Below are 15,099 nucleotides of genomic sequence, written 5' to 3'. Positions count from 1 at the left end.
TTTGTCTAAATTTCTAAAAAAAATGCCAAACTGTTTTCTAAGTTGACCGTACAGTTTTGTTTTCTTACTGGGAATGTACTGAAGTTTCATTTACTCTGTAGCCCCATCAGCACTTGCTATTACAGTTTAATGTTTTTTTTTATCTATTTCAATACGTGTGTAATCATGTCTCATTGTGGTCTTAATTTGTATTTTCCCAGTGAGTAATGATGTTGAATATCTTTTCTAGTGCTAATTTTCTAACCATGTATCTTTAGTGAATTGTCTGTTTAAGCTTTTTGCTCTTTTTAATTTTTTTTTAAAGTATTGAGTTGTAAATGTTCTTTATTTTTTTAGGGGGGAGGATCAATCCATTTTATTGAGGGCTTTGGAGGAGGGTCGAAGGCCTGGGAAAACAATGAGATGTGTTGTCCTTCTGGCTGGGATCTACCAGCGTCAGTCACTGAAAGCTATATATTCTGAATACAAGTCGTTTTTCAGAGATGTGTTTGGCAAATATATTCTCTTAGTTTGTTACTACTCTTTTTATTTTCTTCAAGGTATCTTTCAAAGAATAGAAATTTATAATTTTGACATAGTACAGTTTATTAATTTGTCCATCCCAGTTTTACAAGGATTTTCCATGTTTTTCTCTAGAAGTTATATAATTATACATTTTCTTTTTAGGACTATGATTCATTGTCAGTCACTTTTTGTATTTTTGTATATGGTATGAAGTAAGAGTTGAGGGTTTTTCTTTTTACACTTGGATGTCCAGATCTTCTAGCACCATTTGTTTAAAAGTCTGTCTCCACTGAATTACCTTGGTAGTTTGTTAAAAGTGAGTTGATCATATATGTATGAGTCTTTTATTCCCCCTGGAATATCTATCAGAATAATGCTGACTGTGGAGTATGAACTGGGAAGTAATCATTCCTCTTTAATTTCTTGGAAGAGTGGGTAGAATTGGTATTTTTTCTTTTTAAAATATTTGCCATAATTCCCTAGTGAAGCCATATGGGCCTGGGATTTTTTATTCATGGGAAAGTTTATAAATACAAATTAAATTTAAAAAATAGATATAGAGCTCTTCAGGTTTTTTATTTATTTTTGTGTGGACTTTGATAATTTTGTATCTCAAGGAATTTGTCTAATTAATTTCAGTTGTCAAATTTTTTGCATGGTGTTTATTAGTGTAAAGTAATTCTTAATAATCCTGTATTTTCTTTTAAAATACCTTTTAGTACTGTTTCAGTTGCATCTCACAAGTATGGGGATGTTATGTTTTCATTTTCACTCAGTTCAAAACTCTTTCTTTCTTTCTTTTTTTCTTTTTTTTGGTCTTTTTAGGGCCACACCCTCAGCATCTGGAGGTTCCCATGTTAGGGGTCGAATGGGAACTGTGGCTGCCGGCCTACACCACAGCCACAGCAACTTGGGTTTGGAGCCAGGTCTGTGACCTACACCACAGCTCATGGTGACGACGGATCCTCAACCCACTGAGCGAGGCAGGGGATCAAACCTGCATCTTCATGGATATTAGTCAGATTCGTTTCTGGTGAGCCACAATGGGAACTCCCAAAATACTTTATATTTTATTTTTGATTTCGTCTTTGACCCATGGATTACTTTTTAAAGTGACATAGTTTCCAGAGAGTTGAATATTTTTCCTGATAACTTTCTCTTATGGATTTTTAGCTTAATTTGGTCAGAGACATACATATTTTAAATTACTTGAACCATGTTATATTTTTTAAGGCTTTTTTATTGAGTATAGCTGATGTATAATATTATATTTGTTTTGGATGTATAATATAGTGATTCACTATTTTTTTTTTTTTTTTGTCTATTATTTCTTGGGCCGCTTCCGCGGCATATGGAGGTTCCCAGGCTAGGGGTCTAATCGGAGCTGTAGCCACCGGCCTACACCAGAGCCACAGCAACGCGGGATCCGAGCCACATCTGCAACCTACACCACAGCTCACGGCAACGCCGGATCGTTAACCACTGAGCAAGGGCAGGGACCGAACCCGCAACCTCATGGTTCCTAGTCGGATTCGTTAACCACTGCGCCACGACGGGAACTCCTGATTCACTATTTTTATAGCTTATACTCTATTTAAGATTATTACAAAATATTGGCTGTATTCCCTCTGCTGTACAATATATCCTTGTGGCTTATTTATTTTATACACAGTAGTTTGTATCTTTTAATCCTCTGTCCATATCTTTTCCCCCATCCCTCTCCCCCCTGGTAACCACTAGTTTTTTCTCTTTGAGTCCACTGATGTTTTGTTATATTCATTTGCTTGATTTTTTTCTGATTTTTAAAAAAAAAATTTATTAAAGTATAGTTGATTCACAATGTTTCTTCAACTTCAGTTGTGCAGCAAAGTGACCCAGTCATACATATATGTACATTCTTTTTTTTTTTTTCATACTATCTTCCATCATGTTTGTTTGATTTTTAAACTTTATTTATTTTTTTGGCTGCACCTGCAGCATGTGGAAGTTCCCGGGCCAAAGATCAACTCTAAGCTGCAGCTGCAGCTTATGCCACAGCTGTGGCAGTGCCAGATCCTTAACCCACTGTGCTGGGCCAGGGGTCGAATCCACACCTCAGCAGCCACCCAAGCCATTGCAGAGACAATGCTGGATCCTTAACCCACTGCACCACAGCAGGGACTCTGTTTTATTTTTTAGATTCCATGTGTAAGTGATCACATGCAGTATTTGCCTTTCTTTGTATGATTTATTTCAGGTCCATTTGAGGTTTCTTTTGTGCACCCAGAATATGATCTAACTTGGTAAATGTTCTGTGTGCACTTGAGAAGAATGAGTATTTATTCTGCTCTTGTTCAGTGAAGTGTTCTAGAAAGGTCAATTAGGCCAATCTGGTTGATAGAGTTGTTTAAGTTTTCTATGTCCTTAGTGATTTTATGTCAGTTTGTTTGATTATTTATTGATAAAGGGGTATTAAACTCTCCAATTATAAATGTAGATTGTTTCTCCTAGCTGTTCTGTTGGTTTTGTTCCGTGTATTTTGAAGATCTGTTATTAGTTGCATTAACATTTAGGATTGCTGTGTTCTCTCGATTAATTGTCCTTTATCATTATGAAATGACCTTTTTTATCTCTGGTAATTCTTTGCTGTGATATCTGTTTTGCTGGACCTTAATATAGAAACTCCAGGTTAACTTTTTTTGGTCTATTCATTTGTAGTATTAGCATGATATGTCATGTTTCATCTTTTAAGGGCTAACATATTTGTGTTTCTTTATGTGAAATGGACTTCTTGTAGGCAGCATATAGTTGGGTCTTTCTTTTTTGTCTGGGCAGACAATCTCTATCTTTTAACTGGAGTGTTTAGATTATTTACATTTAATGTGATGGTTGATCCTTATGAGTTCCTTCTCCATGCACTGTTCTCCCATAGTACGATGCCTCACTAACCCAGTCTTCTGAAACCCGATTACTCTCTCTTCAGATCAGGTCTATTTGTGGTCCCTCTCTTTCTATGATTCATGATCCTGAAAAGCCTTCAAACAGATAGCTATGGTGACTGCTGGGCTCACCTCATGTGTTTTCATTCTCTGAGAGAGCACAGTCCTATGTTGCCTGTTGTCTAATATCCCCAAACTGTTTCCTTATACATTTTGCCCAGTTTTCTTGTTTCTGGGTAGAGGGTAGGTCTAGTCCCAGGTATTCAGTCATGGCTGGATTGGAAGTCTCCCTCAAAACCTTTTTTTTTTTTTAATGGCCACACCTGCAGCATATGGAAGTTCCTGGGCCAGGGGTCAAATTGAAGCTGCAGTTGCTGGCCTACTGCACAGCCACAACAGTGTAGAATCTGAGCTGCATCTACACCCTATGCTGCAGCTTGTGGCAATGCTGGATCCTCAACCCACCGATCGAGGCCAGGGATTGAACTTGCATCCTCATGGACACTATGTCAGGTTCTTAACCCACTGAGCTACACGACAACTCCTCAGAATCTTTAAAAATTAGTAAATTAGCTAAGGAATTCTTGTCTTTTTTAGGGCTGCACCTGTGGCATATGGAGCTTCCCAGGCTAGGGGTCATATCGGAGTTGTAGCCGGTGGCCTATACCACAGCAGTGTGGGATCTGAGCCACGTCTGTGACCTACACCACAGCTCACAGCAACGCCAGATCCTTAACCTACCGAGCGAGGCCAGGGATCGAACCCGCAATGTCGTGGTTCTAGTCGGGTTCATTAACCACTGAGCCACAACAGGAACTCCATAACATGATATAAGTTGACATAGGTATTAATTTAATATAAGGTGACATAGTATGGCAATATAATATCTACTTCACTCTTATTCTCTCACTTACTACCCATATTGGACTCTCTCTCAGTAGTGAGAATTGGCTACCTCTTACCTTTTGTACCTTTCTGCATTGTAAGAAATATGTCCATGTATGCAGCTGTCGGAGTCCAGCTCCAGCAGCCAGGGAGTTTCCCGACGAGGAGGGGCGGCAGGTGCAGGAATGACGCACACTCTCGAGTAGTGTTCACGCAGCCTCAACGTTATTGGTGGATAGCAGTGACTTAAATAGGAGAAAAGACTATAACTTGCAGAAGCAGTAACAGATTAAGAAGCACATTATCTAGGCAGGGTATGCTCTAAACCCATTAAAAGATAACCAGGTAGGACTAATAGATCGCACTGGCCACAAATGTCAGAGGTGTAAGACTTCTCATGACCTTTGTGATTACCACAAATGCATTGTGTTTTTAGGGCAGGTGCTTGGTTAGTAACTCAACAACCAGAACCTGTTTTACTAACTTATATTTAACAATCAGCAATAGGACTGTACGCCTATTTTCTTTTTTAGATTAATCAGCCAAAGAAAAACAGTTTGTCAAACTAATTAACTCTAAATGTTTCAAACTACATCTATAAAACTTACAACAATTTCTTCTAAAACTACAAGTAGTAAATACCATTGTTATCTTATGATTCTCTTACAAAGAAAAGGAATCTTCCTAAAGACTCATGTAATTTAGGTGTAGATAACAAGAGCTATTCTCCCAAACATTTAGCAAGCAAGAATGACTCCCAAGATTTAGATAACAAGTTAATACGCTTTTTCTTTAAGGCAAGGAATGAGGAGTTAAGGCATGGTAAACAGAGCACAGAGTAATTGTTAAAAACAGGAAGGACAGAGATTTAGAAACATGTTTTCTCAGGCATTACAGCCTCATGCTTTCTGTGTGCTGGCAGATGTGCTGCTTTGCAGCCCTTCTTCAGAATCCCCTGGACTTTGTCATCAGGCAGATTCTCTTCTTGAAAATTCTCTTCTTGAAACTAGGCTCACAGCATGCACCCCAGTGTATCCCACCCTCAGGTCCAGTTTTTTCAATGCAGTGTAAGTGATTTTAATTACGAAAGTAGGAGTTCCCATTGTGCAGTGGTAATGACTCAGCCAATATCTATGAGGATGCGGTTCGATCCTTGGCCCTGCTCAGTGGGTTAAGGATCTGGTGTTGCCATGAGCTGTGGTGTAGGTCACACACAGATGTGGCTTGGATCCCATGTTGCTGTGGCTGTGGTGTAGGCCAGCAGATGTAGCTCTGATTCGACCCCTAGCCTGGGAACTTCATATGCAATGGGTGTGGCCCTAAAAAGACAACAACAACAAAAAACAAAACCATAAAAGTAAGTGCAGACTGTTATAAACCATTACCCAGGATTTATAGTGCCCAGCTTTGAAGACAGGTTTGCTTGAGGTGTCTTGGTGGGATGTTGCTGTCCTGCCATGCTCATATTATTTTGGAATTAGAGTCCTTTTCAGTATGGTCCCTGAGAAGTCTGTATTTTCTTTCAATCTAAAAAGAGCCAGGAAATGGAGTTCCCTGGTATCCTATTGGTTAAAGATTTGGCATTGTCACTGCTGTGCTTGGATTTCATCTCTGGCCCAGGGAACTTCCACATGCTGCGGTCATGGCCAAAAATAAAAATAAAAAATAAAATAGAATAAATAAAAAGAGCCAAGAGGTTTTTTTTTTTTTTTTTTCCACAGAGTATGAATAGTTGCTGCTTTATGCGCTTTATCTGATGTGTTTACTCTCTCCTCCTCCTCTTCATTATCAGTACCATTTTAATAGTAACATTTTACAACTTTATTTAAGCTTTACCATTTATAAGTTATATTACATTAATTTTGTAATGAAAGTAATTATTAACTCCTACGCTGTAGAAAATGAAACTGAATTACATGAATGTTATTGTTGAGTCTTGCTCAAGGTCAGGCATGGATATGTATTAATAGCAGAGGTAAGACTAAAACTCCAGTTGTTCTGATTCCAAACCCCATGTAGATTTTTCACCATACCACAGTGTCTTTCCTGCAGGCCCTTTCTTATTTAGTGGCCAAATTGTTTTTTTCTCAACTAGTCTTGCCTTTGAAATTCATATTTGATGTAATTTTTTAAATCCCAGAAACTTTCAATCTGCTTGGCATCACAGAGCAGCATCTCTTTCATAAACATGTTAGAAAAACCCCAAGGTTCACAATATAAATGTTGCTGATACTGGTGTCTTGATGGACACATTAAGTTCTTAAAAACTGTCCATAAATCCATTTGTTCATGCCTCCAAAGCATTACTTTGAAACCTGTTAACTTATCCATTTCCATGTAAAGTTAGTATTCTTCAAAGAACTGTGCACATTGATGGGATTACTTCAGAATTTCAGACTTTCTCAGCCCCCTTCTTATCACTTTCATCACGCTCCAAAAGCTTTGCACTTTTTGAACACGATGGAGTTAATAACGTTAATAAACTAACTCAAAAAACACAAACACAATCTGGCATGCAGATCTGGTGTGTTTCGTCTGCACAGAGCTTTTATAAAATGTGTATTAGCTACAATTTAAAACTAAGAGATTTCACAGAAAAATCAGAACATTCACACCACCTGGAAAAAGCAGAGTAGCTGTCCCCTGATGCCTCACAACAGCAATTGGCTAAAGCTGAGGTTTGGCTGCCCTCTTTTGATACGGTGAGCACGCCACTCCCTGGCGTGTCAGGAAGTTTTACTTCCCTGCTGTCTTTTACTGGTCTCACTTCATTCATTTACTTTTTCTACCTGAGTTTCTGATTTCCGCCGCAAGCTAACCAACTTCAGTCAAGGCTGCTATGTCTGGGCACAACCATGGTGCCATCTGTTGGTGAAGAGCAGAAAGGTGGGCTATAACTATGGAAAGCTGCTTTGTTCACCTTTAAGGATGGTTGTGAATGGAAAGCTTATAAGTAGAGAAGCACTTATGTTTATTAAGTATGAGAAGGTAGCAGCATAAGTATTCCCCATATATCCCACACCTACATATTGCATGGGTTATTATTAATTTTTGATTATTTTTAAATTTATTTTGATTTTTTTGCTTTTTAAGACCACACTCACAGCATATGGAGGGTCCCAGGCTAGGGGTCGAATTGGAGCTACAGCTGCTGCCTGCACCACAGCCACAGCAATGCAGGATCCAAGACACATCTGTGATCTACACCACAGCTCATGGCAATGCTGGATCCTTAACCCGCTGAGCGAGGCCAGGGATCGAACCTGCAACCTCATGGTTACTAGTCGGATTCATTTCCACTGTTACTAGTTGGATTCATTTCCACTGCGCCACGACGGGAACTCCATCTGCATGGACTATACCTCAGCTCCTAACCTTGACCTCTCAGGAGGTTTAGGTGTGTGTGTACATGAGCCTGTGCACTGTGGGATACAGGAGCTGGAGAGACTGCTTTCTTTGAAGATTCTTCTCAGAGACCTAGCATTACAGGAATCTGTTCATCTGGTTTTTTGGAAGAGGTTCCATCTTTTCCGCATTGCTGTTGAACATGACTTTTCATCACATAGCAGAAAGAGTGTAACATCTGGAGTCTCCGCACTCTGGGAATGGTCTTATTTTTGCCAGTTACTATTTGATCTTTCTGTGGTCTTTAGGTTTTTTTTTTTTTTTTTTTTAATCTTAGAATCAGAATAATAACAACTGTGCAGTTTGGCAAGGTGGTTGTGTGATAATCTATGCCAGGTTAGAAACAGAGAGGATGAAAGACATAAATTATGCCTTACATCATGTTTATGGCTGGTTTACATGGTGCTTTAGGCTAGGAAGGTTGAAATATATTCCATTAATTTTGAAGACTTATTTTTTTAAATTTAGCAAAAGTCAATATATTTTAAAAACAACTCTCTTCTGGTGTTTTAATAATAAAATGCTATTTGTTCAAGTTTGGTGGGTTTGTACATAGCTCTATTATATAACATCTCTCAGTCCTGGGCAGACCTTCTATGTAGAATATGACTGGTCTTCAGATTTAAGAGATAATAACAATAAAGTTTTACCTTGAGCCTCTGCTCTTCTCTCACTGTAGGCTCTTGTCCTGTGAGTGGTCAGCCATGACCTTGACTTCAATGTCACGTTCTTGCAAGTGATTCTTTTTATGGCCTCTCACCTGAGATCCATGCACCTCTCTGATTATCTAAGTATATTTTTGTTTGAATTTCCCTTTTTCATCTCACAGTCTATGAATTAATCTCCTTCCCCAAATAGAGGCCCTTCTAAAGTCTCCTCTCGGTCAGTGGCTTCAATATTTTCTCACTTCAATGTAACTAGATTTATTCATTGATTAACATGGCGCCATCATTGGATTTGGAATAACCTGTGATCCAATCTTCCCCTTTATTCCTTGTATCTATTCTTTTCTTTTTTTTAAGGCCGACCCTGTGTCACATGGTATCCAAGCCAGGGTTGAATCCAAGCCATGGCTGCAACCTGAGCCACAGCTGCGGCAATGCTGGATCTTTTAATCCACTGTGTTGGGCCAGGGGATTGAACCCGCACCTCCGCAGTGACCTGAGGCCACAGCAGTTGGATTCTTAACCCACTGTGCCACAACAGGAACTCCCTTGCATCCTTTTTTTTTTTTCCCCTTCTTTTTAGGGCTGCACCAGTGGCATATGGAGGTTCCTAGGTTTTTAGGGGTCGAATGAGAGCTACAGCTGCTGGCCTACACCACAGCCACAGCAATGCAGGATCTGAGCTGCATCTGTGACCTACACTATAGCTCACAGTAATGCCAGATCCTTAACTCACTGAGTGAGGCCAGGGATTGAACCTGAAACCTCACTGGTTCCTAGTCGGATTGCTTCTGCTGCGCCACGATGGGAACTCCCCTTGCATCTAGTCTTGGTAGATATTTTTCAATATTCCTATCACTCCTTCCTTTTCCATTTCACTTAATACCAAGTTAGTCTAAGCCTGCCTCACTACCACTTGAATCGTAATGGAAATCCAACCTAAGGGTCCTGAAATAAGCTTTTTGTGAAAACCTTTCAGTGGTTTCCTATAGACTACACCATTAAGTCTGAATGTTTCTGCCTGTCTTAAGGCTTTCCATTTTGTATCCACATGTATTTTCATTTTGTATCTCATTTCTCATGAGTCAACCCTCCACTCTTTCAGCCTAGTCTTTTGCTTGCATGTTTTCCTTACATGGACACTTTTATTCTGGGTCTATACAAGTCCAACAAGACCTAAGAGGGCTAGTGGGATGCCATCCCTTTCTAAGGCTCATCTGACAGCCTCCAGTTCTTGTTTCCCTCTTCCTATTCTATAACAGTAACAGTCTCCTCTGCAGTTATCACGCTCACTAATCCATGCTTCTTGTTCACTGTCATTTATGAGTGCCAGTTTTGCCTCTTCAACTAAATTATAAGCTCCTTCAGGAGAGATAGCACATCATGCTGTCTCTGTCTCTCAGATTGCTGGTATGTGGTAAATATTGATTGAAGGAAAAATTGAATGCCTTGTTGATTTATGGAAGTAAGTGAATTGAACCCTTATTGAGGTAAGTCAATAGTTTCCATTAGGTTTTGACAAGGCTTAACTTACTTTTCAATACATACATTCCTCTTGGGCAAGTTAAGTTATGTTTTTTAATAAACAAAATAGAGGAAATGCTGTAACCTATTTTTAAAGTAAAAACTGGGGCCTGTTTGATCAGTACAGAATGTACTTTTAAAGACGGTGGAACAAGGATATTTGAAATCAGGCCCGTTCTAGGAAAATCTAAGATATTTCGAAAAAAATCATTAGTTCTCCAAAATTCATCGTATTTCTTATATTTAAACACCTCTGGCTCACAAGAGAGAAAATCAGAACAACATTGGCTATAGAAGCTGACAATGGGATTGATTGCCCAATGAAAGTGACAGGAACCTTCTGCCCACACAAGTACCATGTCGTTTTTCCACGAACTTGGCCTGCAGTGATTAAGTATGTGTATTTGAGAACGCTTCCAAAGGTTTGAGCAATCCATCTGGCAAAAGCATTTGACACTATGGGATTTGTTATTGCGGTGCTATGCCAGCACCAAGACTTATTTAATTGCATTAGTCATCAAGCAGCAGTGCCACTAATCTTGGATCTTACTGAGTACCGTCTGGATGGTGTGTTTGGGAGACCAAACAGAACTGAACAACTACAAACGTCTCCCATATTTAAGTCTGAGGTCTGGAGGTTCTGACCCTCAGTTCCCAACCAGTTCTGCAATAAAACTGCAAGGGTCACCTCATGCAAAAGAGGTGAACTGAGAGTGAAATGGTGAGAGTTGAAGCTTCCAAAAGGCCCGATCTGTCCAGAACAGTTTCCCCGGCACATGCTAAAGGTCTTCAGTTCTTATCATTGGAGTGATTTCTATATATTCGAGTGATAATTCTAAGAAGTCCCAGTTTAAACACAAATATGTTACCTGGAATTAGTTGCTTGTTAACCCCTTATTTCTCTGCCTAGATCTGTAAGAGCTAGCTAGTTTCCTCAGGCTGGATACTAAGGAAATTGAAGTCAAGTAGGTTGGTTGTTTTGGCGGTTCAGAAATACAAAAGCTATGACCATGAGATACTGCTGGTGAAAATACCAGGGTTACAAGGATATGTCCTGAAGAACTAGCCTTGGCATTCCCACTGTGGTGCTTTGGGAATCATGGTGTTTCTGCAGCCTTGGGACGAAGGCTCGATCCCTGCCAGGCACAATGGGTTAAAGGTATGGTGTTGCTGCAGCTGAAGCATAGGTTGCAACTATAGCTCAGATTTGATCCCTGGCCCAGGAACTCCATATGCCGTGGGATGGCCAAAAAAACCCCAAACCAAAACAAACACACCCAAAACAAAACCCACACAACCCTAGCCTTAGTAGTGGGAGGGAAGAGGGAGAACAGGGAGGAGGAGGAAACTTCCTCCTTTCTGATTTTGTCTTTATATGGCCTGGCCTCTGTGACTTCCCATACCAGATAGCATGAGAGAAAGCCTTGCCATTATTTTGTGAAGCCCTTTAGCTTTGCCAGTTGACACATTAGAAACTTACTCAAAACTTCCTCCCAACTCTCTGAAAGTTCAGCCAAGGAAAAAGAAGTTAAAAAGGCAAAGCAGAGAAGATAAAAAACAGACATTCTGTTTCCAGAAAATCAACTTCTTTCTTTGTCTAGAAAAATCTCCTTTTTTGCAAAATCTTGCCCTATTGTGGAAGGTTTTGTACTTCCACCTTAACACACCCTTGGAGATTTCCCTCCACTTCTGTGTGTGTCTCTAGGATAAAGTAATCCTGGGACAAATGGACTCATTATTGCCTGTGGCAGGAGAACTAAAAAGGATTTGGAAGTGATCGGGCAAAGGTCATGATGGAGACTAGTGTGGGTGGGTAGCCTCCCAACGGATGGATAATTGGCTGGGGGCGGTATGTGGAGCGCCAGTGGGCAAACGTGAGGTGGAGGAGGGGACACGCAACCAGGAACCACAACCAGTGATTCTCTAGAAACATCCCACCCACCCATTATTGATGTGAGACCTCTGTTTTAAGAAACATAACTTCAATATCAGAATAAGCCAATAAGATTTTGGTGTATTTATTTTAATGGGCACACAGATAGTAGTTAAAACAGCAGTCTTTGTAAAATTAATCTTCATGATAAAATAAACACTGTTATCCTCTCATCCCTTTTAAAATGCCACTCTTCAACCTTACAATAAAATTGGCTTTCTCAGCAAGGGTCTGAGAGGGAAAATGCCACTGAACAAGATTACAAATATAATTCACATGCCTATGATTTTTATTTTAAGATTGGAAATCAACGCAAACCTCATTCATTAGCAGAACAAACCAAGGAGTTCTTCCTCCACCAAAATAAACTTTCAGATGCCATGATTACATTAAGAGCCCAAATGGTTTTTTTCCTCCTTGATCTTTTCAAGAGCACTCTTCTGGCTGCTGTGAGGTGCTGTCTGTCTCATCTGGCTTGGCCCACCGTAGCCCCCTCTGCCTCCAGTGGAAGACAGTGGATTGTTTGCAGCTGGTACAATAGAGTCGCTGGCTCATCCAGTCAAAACTTAGTGAAGAACTTTAGCCTGAATCTCCAAGATTTATTTTTCAAAATGATTCCGTAGAGCAGTGACTCTGCCTGTACCTGAAGGTCCTCAAGAGCACAGGGTTTGGGACGCCACAGGATCTTGTCTGTGCTTCTTGTGCAACTCCTCCTTCACCTTGGCAGGCATGCATCCTCAGGTCCAGTTCAGGACCTACAATGACCAAGAGACAGAAAGTAGATTTGGCTCCACTGGCCTGGAGTGGATTCCTGGCCCCAAACCCAGGAAATATAAAATATAAAACGAAATAGCAAAGGAAAAGGAGCAAAGAGAATGGTGTGTTTGTGTGTGTGGTTTCAGGGGTGTGTGTGAGTGAGAAAGGAAACAGCGCCTCTCCTCCCCTGAGACCCTGTACTGGATGCTGCTCATTCACCTTTCCAGGTTTACTTTCTACCTTTGCTGATGCAATCTTGCCCTAGAAAGCCCACCTTTATAAAGTCGTCAGTGGGTTCCCACGCCCTCTGACTCCCAGTGGGTTCGACCAGTGGAAGGCAAGGGTAGGAGTTCTGGAAGCTAGAAGAAGGTAAAGCTGTAGCTGGCAAGGCTTGACTGTGCCCATCCATGAAAGCCACGACTCCTGCCATGTGGCAACTCCATGCTGCCTTCTCTGGGTTATTGTGGCTTTGCTCCTATTTTGCCCTTCACACCTGGGGTGGTACTGGTGATAATAGACCTTTGCTGTCGCCACTTCTGCGATCCTAGCCCATCCTCTGTGGGTTCCCTTAAACCCTGCTCAGACCCCAATAAATAACCCCTTTATTAAACTCTCCTCGAATTGAATCATTTGAGTGTGCCGTTGGCTTCCCATCGCTAGATTGGTAGATGTTCTAAATACAAGAGTGTTTGCAAAGGAGGTGATGGAGATTGAACTTAGGAGAGGCACGTTAAATGGGAGTCATGTTATTCCTGGTTCTAGGGTTATTGATGCCAGTGGAATTGTCCTGTCCTTTTGTCTCCACAGACACACAGCAGAAACAAATAGAAAAAGCAGTACCTAGGAGTCAGAAGGCTTAGAATCCAGTCTAGAATTTACCCTACACTGGGAACATGGCCTTTGTCAGTTAACTCTTGTACAACCCAGTTTTCTCATTTATGTAATGAAAATAATCTGCTCAATATACTTCACTGCACAGTTAGGAGATTCAAATAACATGATGCTTTGAAAAAATCCTTCTCCATATTTATTTGTCTTAAAAATCCTGTTGTTTTTTCCAGGCCTAGCAGCAATATCAGCTCCGTGGAAGATTTCCTTGAATGTCCTAAGAAGAATTAATGCTCTTTCCTTTGTTTTCACATAGCAATTGCTCGAATCTCTATTAAAGCATCTGTCACATTGCATTATAGATGAGTGTTTATAAATGTATTGCTTCATTGCGGGATCTGTTCTTTATAGGTTGGATTCCAAACACCAGACATATTGCTTGGCACTTAGAGATCTCAACGTGTGTTCATGGATGAATGCGTAAGCTCTTCTGTTTTATTCTCATTTCTTCATCATGATATGTCTACTATTTATCTTACCGTCACCTCAGCACCATGATGCCTGTCCCACTCCTAACTTCTAGGTGCAGCCCTCAGGACCATATGACATCACACTAAGCCAAAGACAACTCAGCAGACAGCTCGCTGTGTGTTGTCTGGTTTGGACTTAGGAGCTATCCCAATCAGGTCTTTTTTTTTTTCCCTAAAAATCTGAACTATTTTGTATTCAGTCAAGAGAGCTTTGAATCAGGAAGGTTCTAGAAACCTGGGACATGGGTGTTTTTGAGATCATGTGAAAGCTGATGAGTTTCCGAGGAGGTGAGCCTGCAGAGGGAAGAGAATGGAGGAGGCGTGTGGAGATAAGTGAGCTGGGAGGCCACGTCACTGCTGACCAACGGGAATCCTGTTCCCCAGGTTTCACGGACCCTCGGAGGCAGGATTCCGTTGTGCTCAACAATCTTAGACTCTGCGACACTTCTAGTTGGCCCTCTGTGTCTCCTATGTATGTGACCCAGCTTCTCTTGGCAGTCCTGTGAGCTCTGACCGGAAGATCCATCCTAGTTTTTCTTCATGGTCCTGACAGGGTTCCTGAGAGCTCAAGTTAAGCTTTGTACTAACTCTGCTCCTGGGGGGCCCGCTGTGGCCACTTTGCATTTGTCGGATACAGCTTATAGCTTGTCCTGTTCTTATATTCATGGGCTTTCTTCATGTTTACAAGGTGTTCACATCTTGGATGAAATCTTCTTTCTCTCCTACCTGCTGAGCAAATGTCTCTTTCCTTTACCATCAAGTGTCACAAATGTTTTCTTCTTAACCACTAATTCCCATAGCTCATTGTCCCTTTTCTCTATCTCATAGGTTCTCACGTCACACAACTTCTGATACCCCACATGTCTCCAGGGGGCAAAATAGAATAAGAACAAGCAAAGAAAAATGAAGTTTTTTTTTTTTGTCTTTTGTCTTTTGTTGTTGTTGTTATTGTTGTTGTTGCTATTTCTTGGGCTGCTCCCGAGGCATATGGAGGTTCCCAGGCTAGGGGTTGAATCGGAGCTGTAGCCACCGGCCTACGCCAGAGCCACAGCAACGCGGGATCCGAGCCGCGTCTGCAACCTACACCACAGCTCACGGCACCACAGCTGGATCGTTAACCCACTGAGCAAGGGCAGGGACCGAACCCGCAA

General features: G+C 40.9%; 1 long non-coding RNA gene across 1 annotated transcript in view; it reads left to right on the top strand.

The window, feature by feature from the left end:
* The window catches only part of LOC125120982 (uncharacterized), a 29,240-nt gene extending 14,419 nt beyond the window's left edge, over nucleotides 1–14,821 (top strand). Inside the window, exons 2-3 of the long non-coding RNA XR_007133365.1 lie at nucleotides 13,830–13,898; nucleotides 14,777–14,821. This is a non-coding gene — a long non-coding RNA (uncharacterized LOC125120982). The remainder of the gene's footprint in view (nucleotides 1–13,829; nucleotides 13,899–14,776) is intronic.
* Nucleotides 14,822–15,099: the final 278 nt, after the last annotated feature.

The sequence above is a fragment of the Phacochoerus africanus genome, chromosome 2 (genome assembly GCF_016906955.1).
Source record: "Phacochoerus africanus isolate WHEZ1 chromosome 2, ROS_Pafr_v1, whole genome shotgun sequence".
In the NCBI taxonomy this organism is placed as follows: Eukaryota; Metazoa; Chordata; class Mammalia; order Artiodactyla; family Suidae; genus Phacochoerus; species Phacochoerus africanus.
This window is presented reverse-complemented; position numbering and strand designations above follow the sequence as displayed.